We start from the raw sequence: 27482 nt of genomic DNA, 5'->3' as shown, positions 1-27482 counted from the left end.
TTAGCGCTCCCTCAAAAGGTCTGCACAGATAGACAGGGGGAGTCGCAGGCCAGGAAGAGTAACGTTTCTGGAAATGGTTCTGCTCAATTCCAAATGTGCCTGAAAGGGGATTACGCTGGAAATAAACTATTGCTTTAAAAATATGTAAACTGATAAAACAGCCTTGCTTTGATGCTTTCCTTGGCAGCCCCATTCCAGCTGAACCACTAATAATGGAGACATGGCGTATTCTTTCCTTCCAATATTCAGTGCAGGCAGAAACGTTTTCTGCTTCCTCCCCAATCCCTTCTTTTTAATATATGCTGTTTCCAGGAGGCCTGGGATTCTATGAATGCTGATATTTGACATGGGTTTAGCAGAACATATTATACCAGCGAAAAAGCTATAGGATACACAGCTGCGGGGCTTTAGGCTTTCCTCAGTAAGCGACTTTTTTTTTGGTTTTGTGCACAGGATATGCTATTTTCCATTACAAGTCGAGCAACATGTGGGGATTCTGTTTGGCTTTTTCCTGCTCCAGAGACAATAGCTGCCCAATATAGCCTTCCAATATAGCCTTCCAGAGGCCTGGCAGCAGGAGAGGAAAAGCTGAGTTGATTTCACATCATTAGTCAAAATGCAAAGCCTGTTAATAAGCATTCAAAGGCTTGGCCACAAAATGACAGAACAGGCTTACTAGATACACTCCACCCTCAATTAGTTGTCGTCCACCAAAGTAAAAATTACAAGGATGTTTCAAGACCATACAGCCCACGTCCTTCTTGTAGCAGAAAATAAATCCGTGATCAGAAAACAGAATTTCAAAGAACCTGATTATGTATTCAGAAGGGGAAAGTGCCAAGTTCAGCCTTTGTGTCCAACCATGTAAAACTGGAAAGGCAATTATGTGAAGTTTTGTTTCTTATTAGGAATACAAGAGGAAATGTGTATCTTTTATTGTTTGCTTCTTCGGTTAACAGGTAATAAATCATCTAATCAAATTTGCAATATTTACTTCAGTTCAAATGGAGGGGTTCCTCCCTCCGCTCTTGTTTACCTATAATGGATATGAAACCCCTTGGGCCTGTTTCCTATTACAATCTGATTCCCATTTCTCTGTTCGTTAAAAGAGATTTCATTTGCTTTCTCTTTCCCTCAGTATTTAGCCACTGTGTTGTTCTGCCCATTACTCTTCAGTTCTTCTCACAGCACTGGCGATTTCTGTCACGCCACTGGGTTATGTTTAAGACAGGTCACATTCATATGTTCAAAGCATGTGGCTTCCCCCTAAAAGAATCATGGGAATTGAAATTTACACCTCATGAGCCAAAATTCCCAGCATCTTTATCAAACCACAATTTCTGGGGAACTGTACACCAGGGGAATCATTGTGTGGATGCAACCATACATTTTGCTTTGGCCTCACACACTTTGGTATTGTGTAGCATGGGGTAAGCATTCCTTAACTGACCAAATTGCTATAGGCTTCTACTAAATCCCATCATTCATCAGCCTTAGAAAACACTAGCCGGTCTGGCGAAAACTACCTTAGATTTTCTGGTGTGTGCTTTCTGCTGGGTCATTCTGTGGTACGCCAAATTTCACCATGCGCATCTGTCAGCGAGCAGTAACATTAACATTCATTTCAAGAGCTCAAATTCGGTCCAACGCAAATCCAGCTCAAAACTCTGCTTCTCCACCAAGAATATCCAGCCAGCACTCATAAGAAAATGTGGCGTAATTACTCTTAGAGTAATCAAATGAAGCTTTAACATATGGCACGATAAAAGTCAGTAGTTTTATCAGGACAAGTTCTTTGTTGTTTACTGTTATAACAATTGTTTTCTCAAAAATTATCTTCTGTACCATGAAAATAAATAAAATAAAAACTAAAATTTATTAATAAATAAAAAATAAATAAATTATAAATAAATAAAATCAGTATTTTATTTTATTTTATTTTAAACACTCTGCTTCTTATAATGGATAACATCAGCCAGAATTTGTTTTAGCCAAACGCCCTTGCTATAGGGTTTACTTTCGAGTAAGCCCGTTTAGGATCACACTGTTAATGTACACACTGTTTATATCTTTATATTGATGCATTTCCAATCAAACAAACAGCTCACTGAGATGTGATGGGCAGCAATTATTATTATTATTATTATTATTATTATTATTATTATTATTAAGAGAATTAGAGAAATTCATGGACAATAAGGTGATCAGTGACTACTAACTATGACAACTATGCTTTACTGTTAAGCATAATTGTTTAAGCAAAGCAGAGGATCTTCCCAGAAGAGTTATGAATAGTGGGAGAATTGACGTCTCTCTACACTCACTATATGCAGGTTACAGTGCAAGAAGAACATGACCAACAGAACCTATTGCTCCAGCTCCACACAAACCTGGGTCCTCTTTTGCCCACATTGTTGGCGATGTGTAAGAGGTCACCACCTCACCAGAGTGGTGCATGCTCTAGTTATCTCCCACTTGGACTACTGCAATGCACTCTATGTGCAATGCACCTTTGAAGGTGACCTGGAAATTACAGTTAATCCAGAATGCGGCAGCTAGACTGGTGACTGGGAGTGGCCGCCGAGACCATATAACACCAGTCCTGAAAGATCTTCATTGGTTCCCAGTACATTTCCGAGCACAATTCAAAGTGTGGGTGCTGACCTTTAAAGCCCTAAACGGCCTCGGCCCAGTATACATGGAGGAGCATCTCCACTCCCATCGTTCAGCCCGGACACGGAGGTCCAGCGCCAAGGGCCTTCTGGCAGTTCCCTCACTACGAGAAGTGAGATTACAGAGAACCAGGCAGAGGGCCTTCTCAGTAGTGGCGCCTGCCCTGTGGAACACCCTCCCGTCAGATGTCAAGGAAATAAGCAACTATCTGACTTTTAGAAGGCATCTGAAAACAGCCCTGTTTAGAGAAGTTTCTAATGTTTGATGCTTTATTGTGTTTTTAATATTCTGTTGGAAGCCGCCCAGAGTGGCTGGGGAGGCCTGGCCAGATGGGCGGGGTATAAGTAATAAATTATTATTATTATTATTATTACTACTACTACTACTACTACTAGTAGTAGTAGTAGTAGTACTTAGGCAATGTGCTCCAATGCCTTCTTCTGTCTCAAGCTACCTCTGTGCTGAGCTCTACATCTCCATCTCTCAGGTGCCCCCTGCCATCAGAAATAAGATGGGAAGCAACCAGAAAGCCTTCCTTTTTTAAATGATGATGCCATACTTATGGAAGACCTCAGTTCCCAGGAAGCTTCACCTGGTGTCTGCTTTCCTATAGTTTTGGCACCAGGCAAATTATTTTATTTTTCTAGTGCTTTCAACCTTGCTACATTTAATTAAGAAAATGTTGTAAGTTGTTGTGGATGTTTATTCTAGGCTGCTTTTTCCCATTGTTGTTTATTTTATGTGCTTTGTAACATCTGTATTTTCTTTTTACTCTTTTGTAAGCTGTTTTGGGAATACACATGAACTTCTGAAGGGCAGGGTATGCATCTTAGAAATAAATGATGGCCCTCTCGTAATTAAATACTACAGTGGTGCCCCGCAAGACGAATGCCTCACAAGATGGAAAACCCGCTAGACGAAAGGGTTTTCCGTTTCTGAGCTGCTTCGCAAGACGATTTTCCCTATGGGCTTGCTTTGCAAGACGAAAACGTCTTGCGAGTCTTGCGATTTTTTCCGCTTTCCCCCCCACTTTTTCTAAGCCGCTAAGCCGCTAATAGCCTTTTAGCAGCTTAGCCGCTAATCCTTTAATAGCCGCTAAGCCGCTAATAGCGCTAAGCCGCTTAGCCGCTAATAGGGTTGCTTCGCAAGACGAAAAAACCGCTAGACGAAGAGAATCGCGGAACGGATTCTTTTCGTCTTGCGAGGCACCACTGTATTTGGAAGTTTTGAAGGAGGAAGCATAAAAGGAAGAAGATGAGGTTGAGGGCAGGATGGAGCTCAGGGCACCTGCTTTGCATGCAAAAGTTTCCATCTTCACTTCCCTTGATATTTTTCCAGTTAGGGCTGGAAAAGCCTCAGGTCTGTAACGCAGAACAGCCTCCATCAGGCAATGTTGTTGTTGTTGTTGTTTAGTCATTTAGTCGTGTCCGACTCTTCGTGACCCCATGGACCAGAGCACGCCAGGCACCCCTGTCTTCCACTGCCTCCCGCAGTTTGGTCAAACTCATGCTGGTAGCTTCAAGAACACTGTCCAAGCATCTCGTCCTCTGTCATCCCCTTCTCCTTGTGCCCTCCATCTTTCCCAACATCAGGGTCTTTTCCAGGGAGTCTTCTCTTCTCATGAGGTGGCCAAAGTATTGGAGTCTCAGCTTCAGGATCTGTCAGGATCAGCCTTCTTTATGGTCCAGCTTTTGTGGACCAGCCTTTTCCAAGTACCTTCCAAATATTGTTAGACTATGATTTCTATCTGGGACGCGGGTGGCGCTGTGGGTAAAAGCCTCAGCGCCTAGGGCTTGCCGATTGAAAGGTCGGCGGTTCGAATCCCCGCGGCAGGGTGCGCTCCCGTTGTTCGGTCCCAGCGCCTGCCAACCTAGCAGTTCGAAAGCACCCCCGGGTGCAAGTAGATAAGTAGGGACCGCTTACTAGCGGGAAGGTAAATGGCGTTTCCGTGTGCGGCTCTGGCTCTCCAGATGCAGCTTGTCACGCTGGCCACGTGACCCGGAAGTGTCTCCGGACAGCGCTGGCCCCCGGCCTCTTGAGTGAGATGGGCGCACAACCCTAGAGTCTGTCAAGACTGGCCCGTACGGGCAGGGGTACCTTTACCTTTATGATTTCTATCATCCCATGACCAGTGGCGGAGGAACCCTCTCTGGCACCTGGGGCAGGGCAGCCTGTATGGAGTGCACACATGTGGCAGCCCATACGGTCATCGTGCGAGAAGCAGCCCATACCAGACGCCTGTATGGACGCCGTGCAAGTGCTGCCCATACGGACTGCACGCACCATCGGCCGCTCTACAGCTGGGGGAAGGCAGGGGCCATCTTGTCACCCCCCCCCCGAGTGGCACTTGGGGCGGTCCGCCCCCCCTTCCTACGCCCCTGCCCATGACTATTGACCATGCTGGTTAGGACTGATGGGAGTTGTGGTCCAACAACATCTGGAGGGCAGCAGCTTAGGGAAAGCTGATGTTGACAATCATGAACCACATGGACGAACCATCTGATTCAATGCAAATAAGCGTTCCATATTCCTATGGAGTGTGGGGAAGGCAGTGCTGATGCTATTGCAGAGGAGAAAAAGAAGGTACCTCGGTGAAATTCCCTGTTCATGAATGGCAGCTGCTGTAGTTTGGTATACTGATGTGAGCTACCAAAAGCAGCCAACTGCAACGTTATAGTTTCTCCGAATTCTATACATTCAGATGTAAGAAATATGCTGCACACCACTAGGACGACACTCTGAAGACACACAGTGCAACTCTGCTGCTGAAACTGAGAAAGACTAGCTGCATAAAATGCTCAGATGGGAAACTCTCAGAGTCATGTGCCCATCAGCCTGATGCATTGGAGGTTTAGAGGAAGAACAATGCAAACAAAGTTGGGATCGTGATTTTGCCATATTGAGCTCCCATACGTTAGCGGCTCTGAGAGAAATGCTCGTTCCATCTTGGTTTCCATGCTTGGATTCTGCTTTAAACACTATTTAAACAGCAAGACCAGATGCAGGAGATTTATTTCAAGAGGAGGTGGTTTTGGGGGTTTTGTTTTTTTTACAGTCTCCATACACAGGCTAGGAATACTTGGCTTGTTTGTTTTTACAGAGTTTCCCTTGAGAACCAGCGATTCAGCAGAGAAAAAGAAGGGTTGTGTCTCAAAGCATTAGATGTGAAATGCATCCCTTTCAATCCATTGCAACAAGAGAACAGTTTATAAAACCCTAAAACAAGCCTAAGCCATAAACCCCCCTGCCTGAAAAAAGTTGAAGGTAGGCCTGGTTTCAGTCAACATTGCAGTTTTGTTGAAATTTCTTTCCCCGTCTCTTTATATAATAATTTCTCCAATCATCCCTGACCACTGACAATGCTAGTTGGGGCAGATGAGCCGTACAGTTCAGCAACATCTAGAAAGCACCACATTGTCTACCCTCTAGCATAAGGCAAGCTTGATGCGCTTTTTAAAAAAATGGGTGTTTTTTTCCCTTTTTAAAAAACAACTGCTTCCAAACACCAGATAATGAATTCACGAAATCATGAAAATTTCCTTTAGAACATGCTTTAAGAGCCAACATAGCTCCCTCTGCAACTCTAAATTGGATTATTTGGGCATCTGTCACACTTCTTCATAAACTGAAAGCAGCCACCCCACAGACAAGGCAATGAGACTTCTAGGCACTTTTGTACTTCCCCGACATCAAATTGAATAATATTTGTACAGATGGATACTTGCCATGTAAAATATCCTCCTGACATTTGCAGAAGGCATCCTTTTGGCTTTTTCCTAACTCTATGCAGTTGAAGAGCAAAAGCACGTGGAACATTGTACAGTGGTACCTCGGGTTACAGATGCTTCAGGTTACAGACGCTTCAGATTACAGACGCTTCAGGTTACAGACTCCGCTAACCCAGAAGTAGTACCTCGGGTTAAGAACTTTGCTTCAGGATGAGAACAGAAATAGTGCTCCGGCGGCGTGGCAGCAGCAGGAGGCCCTGTTAGCTAAAGTGGTGCTTCAGGTTAAGAACAGTTTCAGGTTAAGAATGGACCTCCAGAATGAATTAAGTTCTTAACCAGAGGTACCACTGTATGTAAGAGAGGGAGGAGGGGGAGAGAGAGAGACTGATTTCTTCTTGTTTTGATTAACTGGCTCTGCAGATAGTGCTGCTGGAGTTAAAATTCTCTTGTGCATCTCTGGCAAGGTTAACGCAGCCCAGAATTCCAAACCCATAATTCCTTTCTGACACACGTTCCCTGCAGAAACATCTTGAGAACTCAGTTAACATTCATGACTTCATAACATTGCTGCGTTGGGAGAACAGGGATTGCAGCTATTCCTGTAACGTGCGTCTTATCGGAAGTGGCTGTTTATAGAAAGGTTTGAAAATGACGCTCACTGGATCGAGTGCACACACTGCATACGCAAACAACCCAGCGGTGCCAAAGTATCCCGAGAGAACGGTAACGTGCTGTACTCTCTTTCCAAGATTGCCATATTAGTTCTCTGACTGAGGAAGTTCATTTCTCTACTGGTCTCACCAGAAAATAATTGCATTCTGCATTCATAACATTCTCCCCTTATTCTGTTTGGGGATTGTTGCAGCTTGGGGGCAAGGAGCAACAGAAATTTTATTAGGAATTCTATCTAAGAGCAAAATAAAAATGAAAACACTTTGTTATCACTCTGTGACTTTTTTTAAAGCATGTTAAGTAAAACATAGCTTATTCCTCAGAACATGAAAATTCAAGGAAATGTAATTCATGAAAATGTAACAGTAAGTTATAAAACCTCGAAGAAATTACTTGTGGGGAGGATATATTGATTGTTGTGTTACCTGCAAGCTCTGCATTTAAAAAAAAAACTTTAGCCAATTTATGGCATATGCATGTTGATGCACGTGAAGATTATACTGTAATTGGACAAGTGTCTCTGGAGTATTGGTGTATGTTTTGTTGGAGTTATTGTTCAAAATAATAAAATAATAAAACTATTATTACAGAAAACAAAACAAAAACGGAAGAGATAATACGTGTGAGTGTGCGTATATTTGCGTATATATGTAGTGCAATTGCCTTTGAGCACTCACTTCTGAGGTTCTGGACTAGGTGAGCTGGAAGCTGTTCACTTAATAGCACAATCCTATGTTGACTCAGAAGAAAGACCTATCAAATTCAGTGGGGCTTACTGCCACATAAGTGGCTAACCTGTGGCCTTCCAGTTTTTATTAGACTGCAACTCTCAGGATCTCTGACTATTGACCATGCTGGTTGTGGTTCATGGGAGTTGAAGTCCAACAACATCTGAAGGGACACAGGTTAGTCAAACCCACTTAGACAGTCTTTGGGGTGGTTTGAAGGAAGTCCATTTCCTTTGCTCCTACTCACCCCCATACAATACACTTTTAGCTTGAAGCCTTTCAAATCCCACAGCACAGGGACGAAGAGCCTGTGGCCCTCCAGAAGCTGCCAAACTACAGCTCCCATTAATCCTAGCCAGCATGGTCAGTTGTTAGGGATGATGGGAGTTGTAGTTCAGCAGCAGCAGGAGGGTCACAGGTTAACTACCCCTTCATAAGTAAAAACAAAAAATATTCCTTCCAGTAGCACCTTAAAGACCAACTAAGTTAGTTCTTGGTATGAGCTTTCGTGTGCATGCACACTTCTTCAGATACACAGTGTGCATGAAGAAGTGTGCATGCACACGAAAGCTCATACCAAGAACTAACTTAGTTGGTCTTTAAGGTGCTACTGGAAGGAATTTTTTTTGTTTTGACTATGGCAGACCAACACGGCTACCTATCTGTAACTACCCCTTCATAAGCGTAACAAACATGGTGGGATGGGTGGGATTAAGGTTTGGACATGTCCACCATGAGATCCACAGTTTTTTAAACCTCAGATATGCAGATGACACAACCTTGATGGCAGAAAGTGAGGAGGAATTAAAGAACCTTTTAATGAGGGTGAAAGAGGAGAGCGCAAAATATGGTCTGAAGCTCAACATCAAAAAAACGAAGATCATGGCCACTGGGCCCATCACCTCCTGGCAAATAGAAGGGGAAGAAATGGAGGCTGTGAGAGATTTTACTTTCTTGGGCTCCATGATCACTGCAGATGGTGACATTAGTCACGAAATTAAAAGACGCCTGCTCCTTGGGAGATGGCAAACCTAGACAGCATCTTAAAAAGCAGAGACATCACCTTGCCAACAAAGGTCCATATAGTTAAAGCTATGGTTTTCCCAGTAGTGATGTATGGAAGTGAGAGCTGGACCATAAAGAAGGCTGATCGCCAAAGAATTGATGCTTTTGAATTATGGTGTTGGAGTCCCATGGACTGCAAGATCAAACCTATCCATTCTGAGGAAAATCAGCCCTGAGTGCTCACTGGAAGGACAGATCGTGAAGCTGAGGCTCCAATACTTTGGCCACCTCATGAGAAGAGAAGACTCCCTGGAAAAGACCCTGATGCTGGGAAAGATGGAGGGCACAAGGAGAAGGGGACAACAGAGGACGAGATGGTTGGACAGTGTTCTCGAGGCTACCAGCATGAGTCTGACCAAACTGCGGGAGGCAGTGGAAGACAGGAGTGCCTGGTGTGCTCTGGTCCATGGGGTCACGAAGAGTCAGACACGACTAAACAACAACAACAAAATCAGAGAGTTGTAAGGCACCTTGAAGGTCTTCTGTTAACCCCCATTCTCTGTACAGAATGTAACTTCAACATCCCTGGCAGATGATAATCCAGACTCTACCTAAGTACCTCCAGAGATGGAAAACCCACCACCTTCCAAGGTAGCTCATTCCACTATTGAGGAGCTCTTAACATTAGAGAGTTTATCTGAATGCCCAGCTGAAATATGCTTCTCTGCAATTTCTCCCCATTGGTTCTACCCATCGTCTTGCCAGCTGAAGCAACAGAAATCAAATCTGTTCCATCTTCTGTGCTAACAGCCCTTCAGATATTTGAAGGCCACTATCATTTCTCCCTTTCATCTTTTTTTATCCAGGCTAAACATACCCAAATCTTTCAACTATTTCTCACAGGACTTAGTTTCCAGACCCTGCGCTTTGCCCACGTCCTGAAAATGGACACAGTGAAACAGTCTGACCAGCACAGAATAGAGGAAAGATATGACTTCTCACTTAGCACAGCTTAAGTTTGAACTAGCTTTTTTAGCCAAAGCATCACACTGCTGGCTCCTGTTGAGCTTGTGAGATCCACTGAGTACCTGGATCCTTGTCATGTGTGGTGTTGCCAAATCAGGTCTTCCCTGTCCTATACTTGTGCCTTTTGTTTTCCATATGTAAAGTAAAGGTAAAGGGACCCCTGACCATTAGGTCCAGTCGTGTCGGACTCTGGGGTTGCAGCGCTCATCTCGCTTTATTGGCTGATGGAGCCGGGGTACAGCTTCCGGGTCATGTGGTCAGCATGACTAAGCCACTTCTGGCGAACCAGAGCATCACACGGAAATGCTGTTTACCTTCCCGCCAGAGCGGTACCTATTTATCTACTTGCACTTTGACATGCTTTTGAACTGCTAGGTGGGCAGGAGCAGGGACCGAGCAAAGGGAGCTCACCCCGTCGCAGGGATTCGAACCACCAACCTTCTGATCAGCAAGTCCTAGGCTCTGTGGTTTAACCCACAGCGCCACTTGCATTATGTATGTATTTGCACCTAAATGCAAGAACATACATTTAACCCCAATTTTCATCTTGTTAATTTTAGACCACTGTACTAGCTATTACATTAAAGCTATTGTAGAACGGGAACCACTGCTCCACTTATTTGATTGGAGGTGGGGAGTCAGGGTCCCTTTCCCCCTTTTAATTCTTCACAGCACAGGGAATTTATAGTCATTTGTTCTGTTTTCAATCCGAAGACATTAGCAACAACTAATGAATGCCAACAGTGATAAAAACAACAACACATAACCACATTTCCAGATTGGCTAGGAAGTGCCTCATTTCCAGATTTGCTGGGAAGCAATCACGATTGATTCCTGCCCCCACCCCAAAATGTTGGTTTTCTATGCAACATGTGATTCTACTTAGCCTCATAGTTCTTTGTTCACATTCACAAGTAGCAAAATAAATCGTATGGCCACCTAACAAAAAGTCAGGGCTAAACCTTGGTTCTTTTAAGGCACACCCGATTTCCTACGGAAGCAACGCAAGCTTTGGAGATACGGTTGCAAAATATGCAGAATTACAAAATCAGAAGGAGCCATCAAACTTGCTCCTGGGGAATCAGTTCTCACCTCTGCCTATTCACCATGCATAATGCATCACGGCAAGGAAGCAATACTGGGAACCTCATTACCGGGAGCTACAAGGGAAATCTATACCTTACAGCAGCCGTGTTGGAATAAAGGAATCACTAACAGCTGACTAAGCTGTCCACAGAAATACTGCTGTTAAAAAAAGCATTTTCGAGGCTATGAAATACAAACTCCTTACTGGAAATCAACTGAGGGTCAACGTCCCATGACACTGGGCTTAATCTGTGGCTCATTAGCAGGCATGACACCTATGCTCCGCGGTGGCTCATTCCCACAAACAGTTAATGTTAAGTTGTGGGCGAACATATCAGACGACACAGCGATTCTTCCAAAGCAGCTCTTTATTTGTCAGCTGGAACAGAACTGAACTGCGGAGCTCAGTCAGCCTGCTTATATAGAGCTCCAGAACAGCGTAACTGTTGCTACTTTCTAAAACTATCCAATCACTGAATGTCACTTTTGATCCTTCATTTGCATACAAACTATCCAATCACTGAACGTCACTTTCGATCCTTCATTTGCATAACTATCTACAGTATCCCCCTGCTGGCCCAGGGTGAGAACTTCAGTACATAACAGTTAAGCCACACCCTCCAGGTGTCCCAAATTTCAAGGGACGGTCCTGGATTGACAGAAGCCATCCCAGTTTCTGATTTGATCCCGGAATGTCTTGCTTTTCTGAAATATACTCAAAGTCCTGTAGTGATTTCATGCTCTTTATTGCAGCTTTTAAAACAGTGATTGAATTCCCCCCCCCCCAACCTCAGGCTTTTATATACATTATTTACACAACGAGTCCCGTCTGACTGGCTGATTCTGCTTCCCTCCTGGAGGCTGATTGGTCTTTTCCTGAAGACCAATCAGTTGTTGCATTGTAGGATCCTACTTGCCGATTGCTCTAGGATCCAAGCTTAGTACATAACACCTTCCTTTTTCCTCCTCTCCTTTGTATCAATTAAAAGTGGTGGAGAGATGAGACATTTTTGGAAACAGGGTGTGTGTGTAGTTGCAAAAATGGAGTCCTGTTTATACTGAAAATAAAATACCTGCACCAAAAGAAGGAAACAGTGAAGCTGGCATTCGAAGCCCTTCCTATAATTTTGCAGGGAAATGCAACCAATCCACTTTACATTCTTTAATTCCAATGCTTTAGCAGCAAACCATTTTTAGGAAACACATGGGGGTGTTTATTCCATTATTGTAAATGGAGCCTTATACTTTCTACTCAAAAGTCCCACTGTATTCACAGGTAACTGGGTAAAGACTGTACAGTCCTGAACATTTTTACTCAGAACTAAGTCCCAGTGAGTTCAATAAGATTTACTGCTTGGTGTGTTTGTGATGATGATTATGATGATGATGATGATGATGATGATTATATCCCACCTTTTCCCCAGACAGGGACTCAAGGCAGCTTACAGCTAAATTTTTATTTCATTCCATTTATCTGTGGAAGGTGTTGTACGTGATCCACACACATTTTTTCTTTACAACAATCCTGTGAGGTAGGTTTGGCAGAGAAATTGTAATTGGCTCAATGTGACTGGTGTATACATATATATGACAGATATGTGTGCGGCGAGATCAAATGCGGGAGAAGCTTCCTGATGTAGAATAGAACGCCCCTATTTTCATCTCAGAAACGTTGGAGAGTATGTTCATCATTTATGCATTCGGTCCACAGAACAAAAGAGGCCCAATGCAGTTGAGTGACTCAAGCTTTATTTTGCAGAAACAGGCACTGTGAAGTGAGGTCCATGTTGTCTGTTCAAGGGCAGCTCACATGAGGAGCTTGGAAACATTGCAATAATCCATTCCGGAAGATACAAAACCCAGAACAGAGTGGCCAAGTCATTTCTGTCCAAAAGGAGCCGTATCTGGCAAACACTGTACACACTATGATCATAATGAGTTCTTATTATAATGTTGTAATTGTCATGGTTAGCAATTTTCAGGCAGGTGAACCAGAGCTTTGCTTTTGGTGTTCTGGTCATTGTCAGGATCTGCTAAGAAACTCAGGTGTAGTTTCTGTGCCTCTCAACACTAGATCCAGCTAACAAATAATGCCATGTGTCTTGTGGCTGGCTTCCAAATAAAATAAATACCAAAAGATGGGTCAAATTCTGAACATACTGTTTTGTGATACCTCGGTGGTTCTGATGACTATGGGAATTTCTTCAGTATCTGCTTTCCAGATATTTTGAGCTCATTCTACACCCGATGGTAACTGAAATTTATGTTCTTCTCTGTGCGGTGATGTTATATTTCGATGGAATCAAGACATCTATTAAGGAAGTTTTATTTGCTATGAGATTTATAGGAATGATGTCAGATGAGCTGGCATTAATCTTCATATCAGTCTGCACAGGGAGCTCCCTCAGAATCTTAACTAATGAAGTTCAGATTTCCCCAAGATCTTTATGCATTTATAGTTCCCAATCCAACCATTGGCTTGTCCATTTAAAATTGTGGTCTTTAGTCACCATCCAATAGGTGTAGTTTATAGCCTGAAACATGTATCATGAGCCCTGATTTGTGAGTTTTAAAAATCATTAAAGAGGCAACATCATCAATTGCAAAAGGACAAAATCATTACACACTGATAGCATTAGAGCTGCTTCAGGGAAGTCACACTAGTGTTCCGAGGAAATATGCCCAAGTACCTAGAACCATACCATAACATTCTATATACACATTTTATTTTGTAAAATCATTTAATTGCTAATTGTGATCATGTCCTTGTATTCTGTAAGTCACTTTTGCAAACTATTTTTGTAATCTGAATTAGAGCTTTTAAACAAAAAAGAATTACAGAGTTGGAAGTGAACTTAGAGGTTATTTAGCCACCCCTTGCTCAATGGCATTTCTTTTTTTAAAAAAGATATTTATTAAAGTTTTTAGACAATAAAACAAACTTCACATTCACAACCAAAAAGAAAAAACACCATCACAATCAATAAAAAAACCAAAAAAGAAAAAAAGTACAATAAACCCCCCCATACAAAATAGAAGAAAAAAGACATGAAAAAATGGGAAAAAAGAACATAAAAAACCAATTTCTTAGATATTATTTTCATAACCCTCCTTCCAGACTTCCTCACATCTCCCTTTTCTGTGTTCCCCTTTACAAAATCTTGTTCAGCAATACTTCACCCTCTTTCAAATCTTATTTTGTATTATACATTTCAACCATTATGTCTCCAATTTTTCCCTTTATTATCGCTCAATGGCATTTCTACAATGCAGGTTGCAATTGCACCGTCCTTGACAGAGGACCATTCAGCTTCTTCTGTTTAAATATCACCCTCGCGAGAATGCCTGTTGTGCTGCAACACTGCTCTCATTCTCAGGACATTTCTCCCAATGGAAAAACATTTAAAGGGGTTAGTTTTGAACACACTGTTGTCTCCACCTTCATCCAAAGCTTATCTGGGAAAAGGGTTCCAAGCCCCTCCTTCATCACTGGAGGCTGCAAATCTGTTGAACTAAAATAGATTTGTTTTATTTTGAACAAAAACCAGATGCCTGGAGTTGACTAACCTGGATAGCTCAGCTGGGATAGCTCAATTGGTAGAGCATGAGAATATTAATATTAGGCTCATGGGTTCGATCCCCACATTGAACAAAAAAGTAGTCTTGCATTGCAGGGGGTTGGACTAGATCAGGCATCCCCAGCCTGTGGCCCTCCAGATGTTTTGGCCTACAACTCCCATGATCCCTAGCTAACAGGACCAGTGGTCAGGGATGATGGGAATTGAAGTCCAAAACATCTGGAGGGCTGAAGGTTGGGGATGCCTGGACCATATGATCCTCATGGTCACTTCTGTGATTCTGTGATCTACTTTATTCTACCTCTGGCCTCTCACGCCAGCAATTCTTGGTTACATTTTCTGTTTCCTTTCTTATTTTAGTTTTTCTGCTGAACAAAATTCAATAAATATTATTTTTAAAAATAATCAGAGAATAAACATTGAAGCCACAACTGGACTTACTGTAAAGTAAAAAGAAAAAAGGTAAAGGACCCCTGGACGGTTAAGTCCAGTCAAAGGCAACTATGGGGTTGCGGCGCTCATCTCACTTTCAGGCCAAGGGAGCCGACGTTTGTCCACAGACAGCTTCCCGGGTCATGACTAAACCGCTTCTGGTGCAATGGGACACCGTGACAGAAACCAGAGCGCACGGAAACACCATTTACCTTCCTGCCACAGCAGTACCTATTTATCTACTTGCACTGGTATGCTTTCGAACTGCTAGGTTGGCAAAAGCTGGGACAGAGCAACAGGCGCTCACTCCATTGCAGGGATTCGAACCGCTGACCTTCCAATTGGCAAGCCCAAGAGGCTCAGTGGTTTAGACCAGTGTTTCCCAACCTTGTGCCTCCAGCTGTTTTTGAACTACAACTCCCATCATCCCTGACTAGCAAGACCAGTGGCAAGGGATGGTGGGAATTGTAGTCCAAAAACAGCTGGAGGCACAAGGTTGGGAAACACTGGTTTAGACCACAGCGCCATAGATCTGACTCAGCTTTGCAGCCCAGCAAGGGACCAACACAGGTTGAAGGGGATCTGCCCAAAGATATGATCGGATTTGGGAGTCAGCAAGAGCAAATTAGAAACAGAGACAGAGGAGGACTGTGAACACAGTGGGGGTGACTGTCCTTGCCTTCTTTATCAAGCTCCCGAGTTTGGACAAGAACCCATCCACAAACATTAATAAATGTTGAATTCATGTGGGAGACAGCAATCATCCAGTATGTGCCGCAGACAGAGGCTGCCTTCATCACACCCACAGTATGGTCTCTGCCCATGTGGCTGTTTAATTTGTACTCTTTCCCTGCTTCTGTGAGATCTCATTACAGTGGCTCCTGGGATGCTTCATGCGTCTGTAATGGTAGCCAGAGACTGTGAAGAAGGTGCAGTGATAATCTCCAAGCAAGGAATAGTTCACCACTAGCCATAGTTCAAGAGGACATGCTAGTCTTCTGCTATTCAGTTACTTTTCCTCTCAACCTCATCCCGAGCCACTTTATCTGTCTGCTACCATGCAGTCATTTTAGTAAGATTTATCTATTTCAGAGTTAGCAAACCCCCCTCAGTCGTGATGTAGTTCCAAGAATAGCAGCAGGACTTAAAATGACTGGCACATATGTAGTGCTTTGGAACATAAATAGAGGGTAGATATCATCTTATCTATAGGAGCTCTTCCCTACCTAAAAAAAATCCCCCCTAAAATTCAGTCTTTAAAATCTATATTTTATTTTGTATTCCAAAAATAAAGATCCTCTTTCTTGGCCAAACCACTTGAGAGTAATTTCATCTCCTGTTTAATTCCTGCCCAATCATTTTTTATCTTTCATTTCCTTCCATTGTACTCCACCTGGCAAACATCCCATCTGTTATGAGTCCCAGATATCATAAAGGTTTTTTTAAAAAAAGATTTATGAAGAAGTAGAAAATAAGAATCAGGTGGTTTGAGGCTAAGGAGGTCTGCGATTTGTAGATATTGGAGAAGAACTGCATGAAATTTGCAAGGGTATAATGGTCTCTCTGTGGAACAAAGTTTCGGAGATGAGAAAAATGAATTGTATATTTCTATATTAACTGCATTGATGCCAAGTCTAAGATAATTACGTTAGTTTCAGGAACCTCATGGGGAATGGTACTGGGCAAAATATAAGTGCATTAGCAAAAGGGTATGTCATTATTCCTACTCATTCGTTTTACAAATGATAGCAGTGGCAGTAATGATGGCCAAACTTCAAACAATAGGGTTCCTATATTTTAAACAGGTGTTTAGAAGAGGAAATTTTTGCAAGCTGGAGCCAGCTCCCCAAATTATAATATAACAAGGGGCACCTGCTAAAATTTTGTCTCTTGCTGCTAGTGCTTGGATGAATTAGGAGGAAAACAATAAAGAATTCATGAGAAAATGCTTCTCTTTCTTCCATAATTTAAGAACCACATCTCATGCAAGCACCTGAAAATCCACTGTTGGGACTCAGCCCCACCCAGGGAGAAGGAGGAGAACCTCCATGCATTAGGCCTCCACATGGCCAGTGACTCTCAAGAGCTGTTGGCTCTGGACCTCCTTTCTTCAGAACTGGAAGTCACCCCACTAGCTGATGTTTAGAAGAGTTGTAGCATAGTAGCAGAGCATCTGCTTTTCACACAGAAGCTCCCAAGTTTGATCCCTGGTATCTCTTGTACTGCAACAAGTTATGCCACCAATTTGAGACATTAACATTAACATTGTTTTCCAGTTTTGTACAATTGTGAGATGAGCTGTGCATGAGATGTTCCACAATTGTTTTCATTTTAACATTGCAGCTTCAGATTTGTAGATGCCTTGTAGTACTTTTCGTGTTGTTGTCTAGTCGTTTAGTCATGTCCGAGTCTTCGTGACCCCATGGACCAGAGCACACCAGGCACTCCTTTCTTCCACTGCCTCCCGCAATTTGGTCAAACTCATGCTGGTAGCTTCGAGAACACTATCCAACCATCTTGTCCTCTGTCATTCACTTCTCCTTGTGCCCTCCATCTTTCCGAACATCAAGGTCTTTTCCAGGGAGTCTTCTCTTCTCATGAGATGGCCAAAGTATTGGAGCCTCAGCTTCAGGATCTGTCCTTCCAGTGAGCACTCCGGGCTAATTTCCTTAAGAATTAATAGGTTTGATCTTCTTGCGGTCTATGGGACTCTCAAGAGTCTCCTCCAGCACCATAATTCAAAAGCATCAATTCAGTGGCTTAAATAAGTAAATAAAATGTTTTGTTCCCAAAGTGAAGGAAAGAGAAAAGAGGGGTTGCTACTGAAGGAAAGAGACACTTTCCACATGACTGATTGTCCCTACCAGCAAGTCCCAAACTGGGAGAATGGAAAGTTGTCATGCTGGGATACCCCATTTTCCCAAACTCATACATATCATTGGCTCCCCCCTGTGGCTCCTAGAAGCTGTCAGCATGTGACAGCAGCCACACTCTAGGAATTGGCTTTGACTGGCTAAGTAAACCAAGTGAGGGTAGCTGATGGGTCTCAAACCCCCAGTGAGTTAGGGACTTCTCCTGCATGTGAATGCAAGCTCTGGTGGATTGAGTGGATGAGACTTGAAGTGGGTCAAACAGTCAAGAAAGCAGTTACAGCATGTGCTGTAGAGAGAAATGTGGGGCAGGTGGAGCTAGTCAACCTGGGATGGTAGCCTACCTTGTTGTTGTTGTTTAGTCGTTTAGTAATGTCCGACTCTTCGTGACCCCATGGACCAGAGCACGCCAGGCACTCCTGTCTTCCACTGCCTCCCACAGTTTGGTCAAACTCATGCTGGTAGCTTCGAGAACACTGTCCAACCATCTCGCCCTCTGTCGTCCCCTTCTCCTTCTGCCCTCAATCTTTCCCAACATCAGGGTCTTTTCCAGAGTGTCTTCTCTTCTCATGTGGTGGCCAACCTCCTAGCGTACCTAGGAGAAGGAAAACCTCCACTACCTTACATAAGAAAAAATCTGTACTTGCTGCCTTGTGGGACATATTCGGGAGAAGAAAAGGCTAAGCCCTACACAAATCCAGAGTGGAGTCCCTAAGGCAGTTGGATGGTGCCTTGTACACCTCCTTCCAGCAGCTCCTGCGACCAAGCTGGTGCCAAATGTATTGCTCTGCCTTCCTTTGGACCACATCTGCAAGGCTAAGAGGTCTTGTCATCTGGGCAGCCCAGGACCTCCACACACACTGCCCAGGCTTGCACCCCAGAGAGAACACTTTGGTGCTACTAATGCAGCAAAAACAACATGGGAGGCAGCAGTTATGAGATACTGGTCTCTGCAGCCACAGCAGGTGCTGTGATTCTCCAGAGGTTGAACTTCACCTGCAAAGGTGCCCTCCATTGTCTCCAGAGACAAACAGATGCCAACAAATGGGGCAGCAACCAGTCACAGTGCTGAGGGGTGGACTAGGTTGATGAAGCCGAAATCCTTTTCCAGAAAGCCTGTTCCTTTCACAATAGGATGGAAATGCCCATAGCTATTATTACAATAATAATATTGTGGGTGGCGGGTGGGACGCGGGTGGCGCTGTGGGTAAAAGCCTCAGTGCCTAGGGCTTGCCGATCGAAAGGTCGGCGGTTCGAATCCCCGCGGCGGGGTGCGCTCCCGTTGCTCGGTCCCAGTGCCTGCCAACCTAGCAGTTCGAAAGCACCCCCGGGTGCAAGTAGATAAATAGGGACCGCTTACTAGCGGGAAGGTAAACGGCGTTTCCGTGTGCTGCGCTGGCTTGCCAGATGCAGCTTTGTCCCGCTGGCCACGTGACCTGGAAGTGTCTCTGGACAGCGCTGGCCCCCGGCCTCTTAAGTGAGATGGCCGCACAACCCTAGAGTCTGTCAAGACTGGCCCGTACGGGCAGGGGTACCTTTACCTTTACCTTTACCTTTATTATTACAATTATAAAGCTTCTTCTTGCTACTTCCTTAACTCTCTTTAGCTTGAGCACTGCATGCTACAAATCTGATAGTTGGAAGCACACCATTTGTTAGAAATATGGAACGTGGCCCTAGGAATATAGAAACCTACCTTATACCAAGTTGGACCTTTGGTCCATTTAGCTCTGTGGGGTATTCCTGATTTGGGGTATTCCAAGCCCTACCTGAAGATGCTGGGGCTTGAACCCAGCACTGAGCTACAGCCCTTTCCCAAAGCGGATTAGATTCTTTGTTCTCTAAAGTCCCTGGGAGATTTGTGGGTGTGCAGCATCCACTCTTTCTGCTTAACAAAAAATTGTAACTAGGAAGAACAAAAACACGCACCACTAAAATTATCCCCAGAGTCATCAGTGGTCAGAATGACCTCCGTTTGACATGGAAACAGCCGTATTTCTTACAACCCAATATGAAATAACAATAAGCTGTGGTCAGTAGCATTACTCTTCTTGGCATGATCGCATGAGCAATGGAGACTATTAAAATGTGAAAAGTTACTGTTTCTTGACTGCAAGGCAGAGTTCCAAGAAAATATATATTATTATTATTATTCCTTTCTCAACTCCAGCTTTTGCACCAGATATTTGAATCGAATCCAGAGTAGGTTAGTCGAACTTTGTCCCCACTGATGATGGTGGTGGTGATATTTATTTATACCCTACATTTCACCCCAGAGTCAAAATGCCGATGGGCTTTATTTAGAACCCTAGAATTATAGAGTTGGAAGGGATCCCAAGGATCATCTGGTCCAATCCCCTGAAATGCAGGAATCTTTTTGCCCAATGTAAGTCTCGAACTCACGACCCACGTTCTACCAACTGAGCCATCCCTGCAGATTGATGTCAATGAGACAATCTCAGCTAAGTCTGTATCTAACCCTTTGGCTAGGCTGAGAGAGTGCAAGGAATCCAGACTAAAAGTCTTGTTTTGTTTTGTTCATGTATGGTATAAGGCAGCTTCTAATCTACTGATACAAAAGTGTAATAAATATTTAAGGACCAGATTCAGTGCAGTCACCACCTAATTTTGTCTCAAGCAAATTTAGAAGGCAACAGAAAATTCGAGGGAAGTTAAAACAGCATTTTAAGGTTTATGAAATGTCTCAGGAGTGTCTTCCACATCCCCAGTCCAAGACATAGTTTGGACTGTTCAAGGCAGCAGTTGATTATTGGGACAAAATGAATTTCTCGTGTTTCAAAAGCCCAAAGCAAATGTGGCTGTTATCAGAACTTCCTTAAACCAGGCTTATCTCACTCACTCCAGATTTATTCAACTCCGCTAAAAGGAAATATAAAGATGTTGAATTAAGACTATAGGAACTGCCCTTTGCTCACCTTTTTTATTTGGTAGAGAATGGGAAACCCAGAGTCAAAACTGAGTTCTCCAGATCTTTCCACATCCTCCCATACACTCCATCCTCATTTAAGCTCCCTGCTTGTTGGATGAAGCACCAGAGCTCCAAAGAGGAAGGGGGCCTATAGGTAAGCTTTTTAAAATGTGAATGCAATGCAAAAAAAGAGGCTTGTTTATTTGGCATGCATAAGATGTGCAGACAGCAGCATCATCCTTGCTGTGAAATAAGTAGTAGTAGCACTTCATCCCTGCTCCACTGGTTGTGGCATCAGTTGAATATTAATTCACAGGGACAAATGTTTGTGCATCTTTAGGATTAAAGGTAAAGGTACCCCTGCCCGTACGGGCCAGTCTTGACAGACTCAAGGGTTGTGCACCCATCCCACTCAAGAGGCCGGGGGCCAGCGCTGTCCGGAGACACTTCCGGGTCACGTGGCCAGCGTGACATCGCTGCTCTGGCTAGCCAGAGCCGCACACGGAAACGCCGTTTACCTTCCCGCTAGTAAGCGGTCCCTATTTATCTACTTGCACCCGAGGGTGCTTTCGAACTGCTAGGTTGGCAGGCGCTGGGACCGAACAACGGGAGCACACCCCGCCGCGGGGATTCGAACCGCCGACCTTTCGATCGGCAAGCCCTAGGCGCTGAGGCTTTTACCCACAGCGCCACCCGCGTCCCATATATCTTTAGGATTACAGGCCCCATAATACACATGTAGAATGCATGTGCTGCAACAGCAAGGGGCAGGTTATATAAAAAATGGAGATTATGGCGTGAACTATGGGTGTGCACAATCAACCAGGTTGGTTTTAATTGAATTGAAGCCCCTTGCTTTGAAAGTTCCTTTTGTATGAAACTAACTAAGGTTGTAATTTTAGTATCCATGTTCAAATCTCATGCACTGAGCATGCCTTTCATGGAGGCAGAATTTGCTTTATCTGTAGAGGTTATGCTATGTCCCCAACAGCTTTAGAGGGGAGTTTAGTGTCTCTCTCTCTCTCTCTCTCTCTCGTGTGTGTGTGTGTGTGTGTGTGTGAGAGAGAGAGAGAGAGAGAGAGAGAGAGAGAGAGAGACCTTTTGGCAGATTTTTTTAAAAAAAATGTAAAACAGGAAGTCTGGCTTCAGTAGGACTTATCTTTTGTTTATACTTAGATAAAAGCAAAAGAGGAATGTCAGACTTCACAGAGCAAATCCTTAGAGCATAATCTCCAGACTCCCATGGCAGCGTAAGAGCAGGACCACACTGTGAATATTCATGCAGGCACTTAACAGCCCATACTAATAGCAGTGTGGGGCATGGTCAATGGACAATGGCTGCGTTCAGACATGACACCAAACACCCTCCTCTCCCCTCTCCTTCTCAGACATGGCTGCAAGAAGGAGGTTCGGAGCATATGTTTCTGTTTCAACTTACTATAATTCGTTGTTTTGTCCAAACTGGGACAAACTGGGGCTAGTTTAAACTATGGTTTGTCCGAACAAAACCATGTTATACTACAGTTTATGATCTTGGCTTGTTCAGATGAACAATAGCTTAAGTGCAATTGCTGGATAGGACGAAATTACAAACTGTGGTTAGTTTAAAAATGGAGCGGGTCGGGTGCTTCTGTTATGAATAAAGAGTAGCAGCCATGGTAGTTGCTTGCAGCAAAACCAACAAAGTCTTTTGGCACCTTTAGCAAATTTATCGTGGAATAAACTTTCATGGACTGCTGCCCACTTCATCAGATGCACAAAGTGTTATCCTCAGTTGCAGGTACACATATGTACAAGTGGGGAGGGTGTAAACAGTGAGGTCAGAAGGAAATGAAGCACAGAAAAGTACAGGCGGTGAGAATTACCTTATTAACAGTGACACCGCACAAAAGAGTAGTTGATAACACAAACATCCTAGCATTGGTAAGCCAATTTAACACATCTAGAGTGGGTTGTTGTTGTTTTTTAAGAAAATAAATGAGCCTAATTCACATGTTGTTGACATATTGAACCTCTCGATGAACTGTAATTCATGTTTCAGTCTCCCTTTGGAGTGCCTTTGCTCACCAGTGGCCACTTTAAGGTCGAGTACAGTGTCCCGGGAAGGGACACGGGTGGAGCTGTGGGTTAAACCACAGAGCCTAGGACTTGCCAATCAGAAGGTTGGCGGTTTGAATCCCCATGACGGGGTGAGCTCCCGTTGCTCGGTCCCTGTTCCTGCCAACCTAGCAGTTCAAAAGCACGTCAAAGTGCAAGTAGATAAATAGGTACTGCTCCGGCGGGAAGGTAAACGGCGTTTCTGTGTGCTGCTCTGGTTTGCCAGAAGTGGCTTAGTCATGCTGGCCACATGACCCAGAAGCTGTACGCCGGCTCACTCGGCCAATAAAGCGAGATGAGCGCCGCAACCCCAGAGTCGGCCACGACTGGACTTAATGGTCAGGGGTCCCTTTACCTTTACCTTACAGTGTCCCGGGAGGCTGAACTAATCATTAAAATAAGGCATTAAATAAGGATCAAAGGCAAAACAACCACATTTATTTAATACAGTTCAGAAAATCCAAGAGCTGTCTCTCCTACACACTTACATTCACAGGTGTTAAGTTACCAGGCATAGGTGTTCTGACTGCTAGATGGCCAGTCTAGGAGTTTAGAAAGAAGGATGGAAGGAAGGAATCAGTATGGCTGTGGCATCTGCATGCTGCTCCAGAGGGATGCAGAGTTCTTCGCACACTCCCCCACTGCCTTTTGCCAATAGATGCTGTCTGCGGTACAGGCTCTTACCAGCTTTCCCCAGCTAACAGGAGATCAATTGCCTCCTTCCTTCACACTCCTTGTCATCTTGGCCACAGGCTGTTAGCACATGGTCAGAGAAATTTCGGTCCTATAACACCAATGATCGGGTCTTTGCTGACCTTGGGCTGTTCTTCCACGCTGAAGTCAAACTTACAGAGCATGGTGGGGTGCTGTTTCTTGTAGTGACAAGGATGTTTGGCTCTGAAGTACATCTTCAGCCAATTTTGTTTTGTGGAGTTGAAATGCCCATCTTTGAGATGACGCTACAGATTGTCTGCTTCTTCTTTCCCAATAGGAATATTCTTTTCCTAAGATAAACATTCATGCCTCGCTCACACCATTTACAATTGATTCATATTACATCGGGTGGGTGGGTGGGTGTGAAAGTCTGGCATTCTTGGAGGAAACCAAAGGCGCAATATTGTGGAGATGCAAAATGCAGTTTACAAAGAAAAGGCACAGAGTTTATACATGTAAGCTTGACGGGAAGCATTAAAGGCCTCTTATAAAGGAAATGCATACATAAGCACATTACACTGCTGGATATAGAAAGAGCTCATGTTAGTACATACATCATAGCAAAAGCATAACACTTCCAAGTTCCAACTGACAGCCACACCCAATGGGAGGAGAAACATGCTAAACTACTGTTTAGTGCTTCAACCCAACCAGGCCAAACGGTACCACCCAGAACTGCTTTCAACAAATTCTCATTATTGTTATTTTGAGAAAGATTCTGCAAAAGGAAGGAAATCTTTAGGCTTGACAATACAACTGCTATTCTCAGAATACACTCTTGGTTCATTAGGGATAGCCTCCTTCAAGACTGTGCAGGATACTGCCCTTGGGCATATCCTGCTTCTCGGTAGCATTAACATTGTCCAAATTTCCAAGGAGTGGCTAAGAATCAGCCCACATTAAAATACTTCCATGCACACCCAGATTATTCTAGAAGAATCCAACCCCAGGCCAATCAGGGATGGGCCATAGTTCAGTGGTGGAGGACATGCATTGCACACAAAAGGACCCATGTTCGGTCCCTGGCAGGTCCAAGCAGAAATCTTGGAAAGCGGCCTCCAGTCTGTGTAGACAAGCGGTTCTCAACCTGTGGGTTGTTGTTGGACTACAACTCCCATCATCCCTGACCACTGATCATGCTGGCTAGGAATGATGGGAGTTGTAGTGCAACAACATCTGGGGACCCACAGGTTAAGAAATACTGGTGTAGACAGTACTGAGCTAGATGGACCCAATGCTCTGACTCAGTATGAGGCAGCTTCCTATGCTCCATTTTTGATGCAACCATTCTGACACATTTGGAAACGGGGTCCAATGATCACACACAGGGCACACCTGCAGTCCCCACCCCTGACTTACATATGTTCACGATTCCTCGCACACAAAGACTACATGCGTACAAGTCAGGGCCGGCTCACACATCAGGCACTAGGATCCACAGGGGTGGCACACCTCAATGTAGGTGTTTATTTTTTTCCTGCTGTAGTCCTGCATCTCCCCCAAACTCTGCTTCTGAAGTCTGAGGGCACAGGGAAGGGAGAAGCCTCCTAAATTAGGGACCTCAACTTGTGTAAGTAGAAGTACCTTCCAACTGTGCAACATCACCTTTAGGCCCAAGACACACTGGTACATACATTAAAAGCATTAAAAAGCTGAAAACAAGCAAGAAACAAAACAAAAGTTAAGGGAAAGTGGCTATTGCATGCAAGTATTATAATTTGGAAGGTTAAAACTAACAACTTTAGCCATTGCCAAATCACAGACTGACCCACCTAAACATTGGCCCTCTAGTTAAATCTCAGTATGTTCCCAACTGTCCTAACTGCACAGCATTTTTGTTTAAGAGAAGAACATGGCTACAAATTCAGAGGGGCATCTCGGGGCTGCTGTGGTCTTAGATGCAGGGTGGCGTCCATGATCTAAGACAGAATCCGGTGAAGAATGTGGAACTTCTCTCTGATCCACAAGCTTCCGAAACCTCCTTGAACTTATTTTGCACATTGATGGTTCCTTCTATTCCCCTTTTGCTCACAACTAAAATTTGGTTCCATGTTGGTAAATGCTATATCAGGAGGGAAAAGTTCATCATATCACTTTACACTTACACCACTTACTTTTGGGGAAACTGATATGGGTCCCTTTATCAGGGGAGACACTCTGAGCCCAAGGTCACTGAAAGACTATTTAACTTCGTATCTTCTTTCCACTACGGTTCATTGTGGCACAGCTTGGACGAGGCCTAGTCACCATAGCAACCATTTATCTATCTTTCCCCTCATTTCAGAATCCAGAGGTCCTGGCTAAAAAAATAAAAATAAAAATCTCTGCCTTCCTTTCCAACAGGAAACTGGCAATCCGGGCTGTTTATGAGGCACAGTGAGAGCCAGGCCAACGATGAGGTGGAGTGAAACACCTACCGTACCTCAGGCAGCAGAAATACAAGAGGTGGTGCCCTACCCTCTCCACTGCTTCTGTCCACTCCACTGCTTCTGTCCCCACTTGAATGCTCTCCTCTTGCCGGTGAGAGGGAGGTATTTCAGCTTGTGGCATCGGCGCTCATCTTCCCTTGGGCAGAATTCTTAAGCAATGACTTCTTCCATTCCTTACCTCTGTAGGTATTGTCTTCAGTACATGTGGCCTGCCAAATTAAGAGCAGGCCTTCAGGAATGAGTCCCACCAATTTCAGTGGATCATCACATATACTCAGAAGCAAGCTCCATTGCCTTTAATGCGACTTACAAATAATTGTATAGGGGATTGCAGTCATAGAGAAAGAGAAAGCCTTAGGGAAAGTACCCAAAAGCAAATTCCATTTCAAACACACAATTGCTGTGCTTCATCATCGGCTCTGGATCCATTCCAGTCCGGCTTCCGCGCTGGTCATGGGACCGAGACGGCTCTGGTCGCCTTAACAGATGATCTCCGTAGGCAGCTGGATCAAGGCGGGTCGGGGCTGCTGATTCTTCTAGACCTGTCAGCAGCCTTCGACATGGTCGATCACGAACTCCTGGACCACCGCCTTGCCGACGTGGGGATCCAGGGCACAGCCCTTCAATGGCTGCGCTCGTTTCTCTCTGGTCGGGGACAGAGGGTGGCGCTTGGGGGGGAATTGTCATCCCGCCACTCCTTGGTGTGTGGAGTGCCTCAGGGTGCGATTCTCTCCCCGATGCTTTTTAACATCTTTATGCGCCCCCTTGCCCAGCTTGTCCGGAGTTTTGGGCTGGGCTGCCATCAGTATGCTGATGACACCCAACTCTATCTGTTGATGGATGGCCATCCTGACTCGGCCCCAGACACACTGATCAGATGCTTGGAAGCTGTGGCTGGATGGTTACGTGGGAGCCGGTTGAAGTTAAATCCTTCGAAGACAGAGGTCCTCTGGCTGGGACGGGACGATATGAGATTGAGGGGGCAACTCCCTTCTCTTGCGGGGGTGCAATTAGTGCCAGCACCGTCCGTTAAGAGTTTGGGTGTAATCTTCGATACCTCCCTCTCCATGGAGGCGCAGATTGCAGCTATAACAAAGGCGGCATTTTTTCATCTCCGCCAAGCTAAGCAGTTGGCTCCTTACCTCTCTCGCCCTGACCTAGCCACTGTGATCCACGCGACGGTCACCTCCAGACTGGATTATTGTAACTCGCTCTACGTGGGGCTGCCCTTGAGACTGACCCAGAAACTCCAGCGGGTGCAGAATGCCGCAGCGAGACTCCTTACGGGGTCTTCGCTGCGAGATCACATTCATCCGGTGCTATACCAGCTGCACTGGCTCCCGGTGGAGTACAGGATCAGGTTTAAGGTGCTGGTTTTAACCTTTAAAGCCCTATACGGCCTAGGACCCTCGTACCTACGGGACCGCCTCTCCTGGTATGCCCCACAGAGGAACTTACGGTCTTCAAATAAAAACATCTTGAAGGTCCCAGGCCACAGAGAGGTTAGGCTGGCCT

Source organism: Podarcis muralis, chromosome 2 (genome assembly GCF_964188315.1).
Source record: "Podarcis muralis chromosome 2, rPodMur119.hap1.1, whole genome shotgun sequence".
NCBI classification, from domain to species: domain Eukaryota; kingdom Metazoa; phylum Chordata; class Lepidosauria; order Squamata; family Lacertidae; genus Podarcis; species Podarcis muralis.
The sequence above is the reverse complement of the archived record's forward strand: the minus strand, read 5'-3'. Positions refer to the sequence as shown.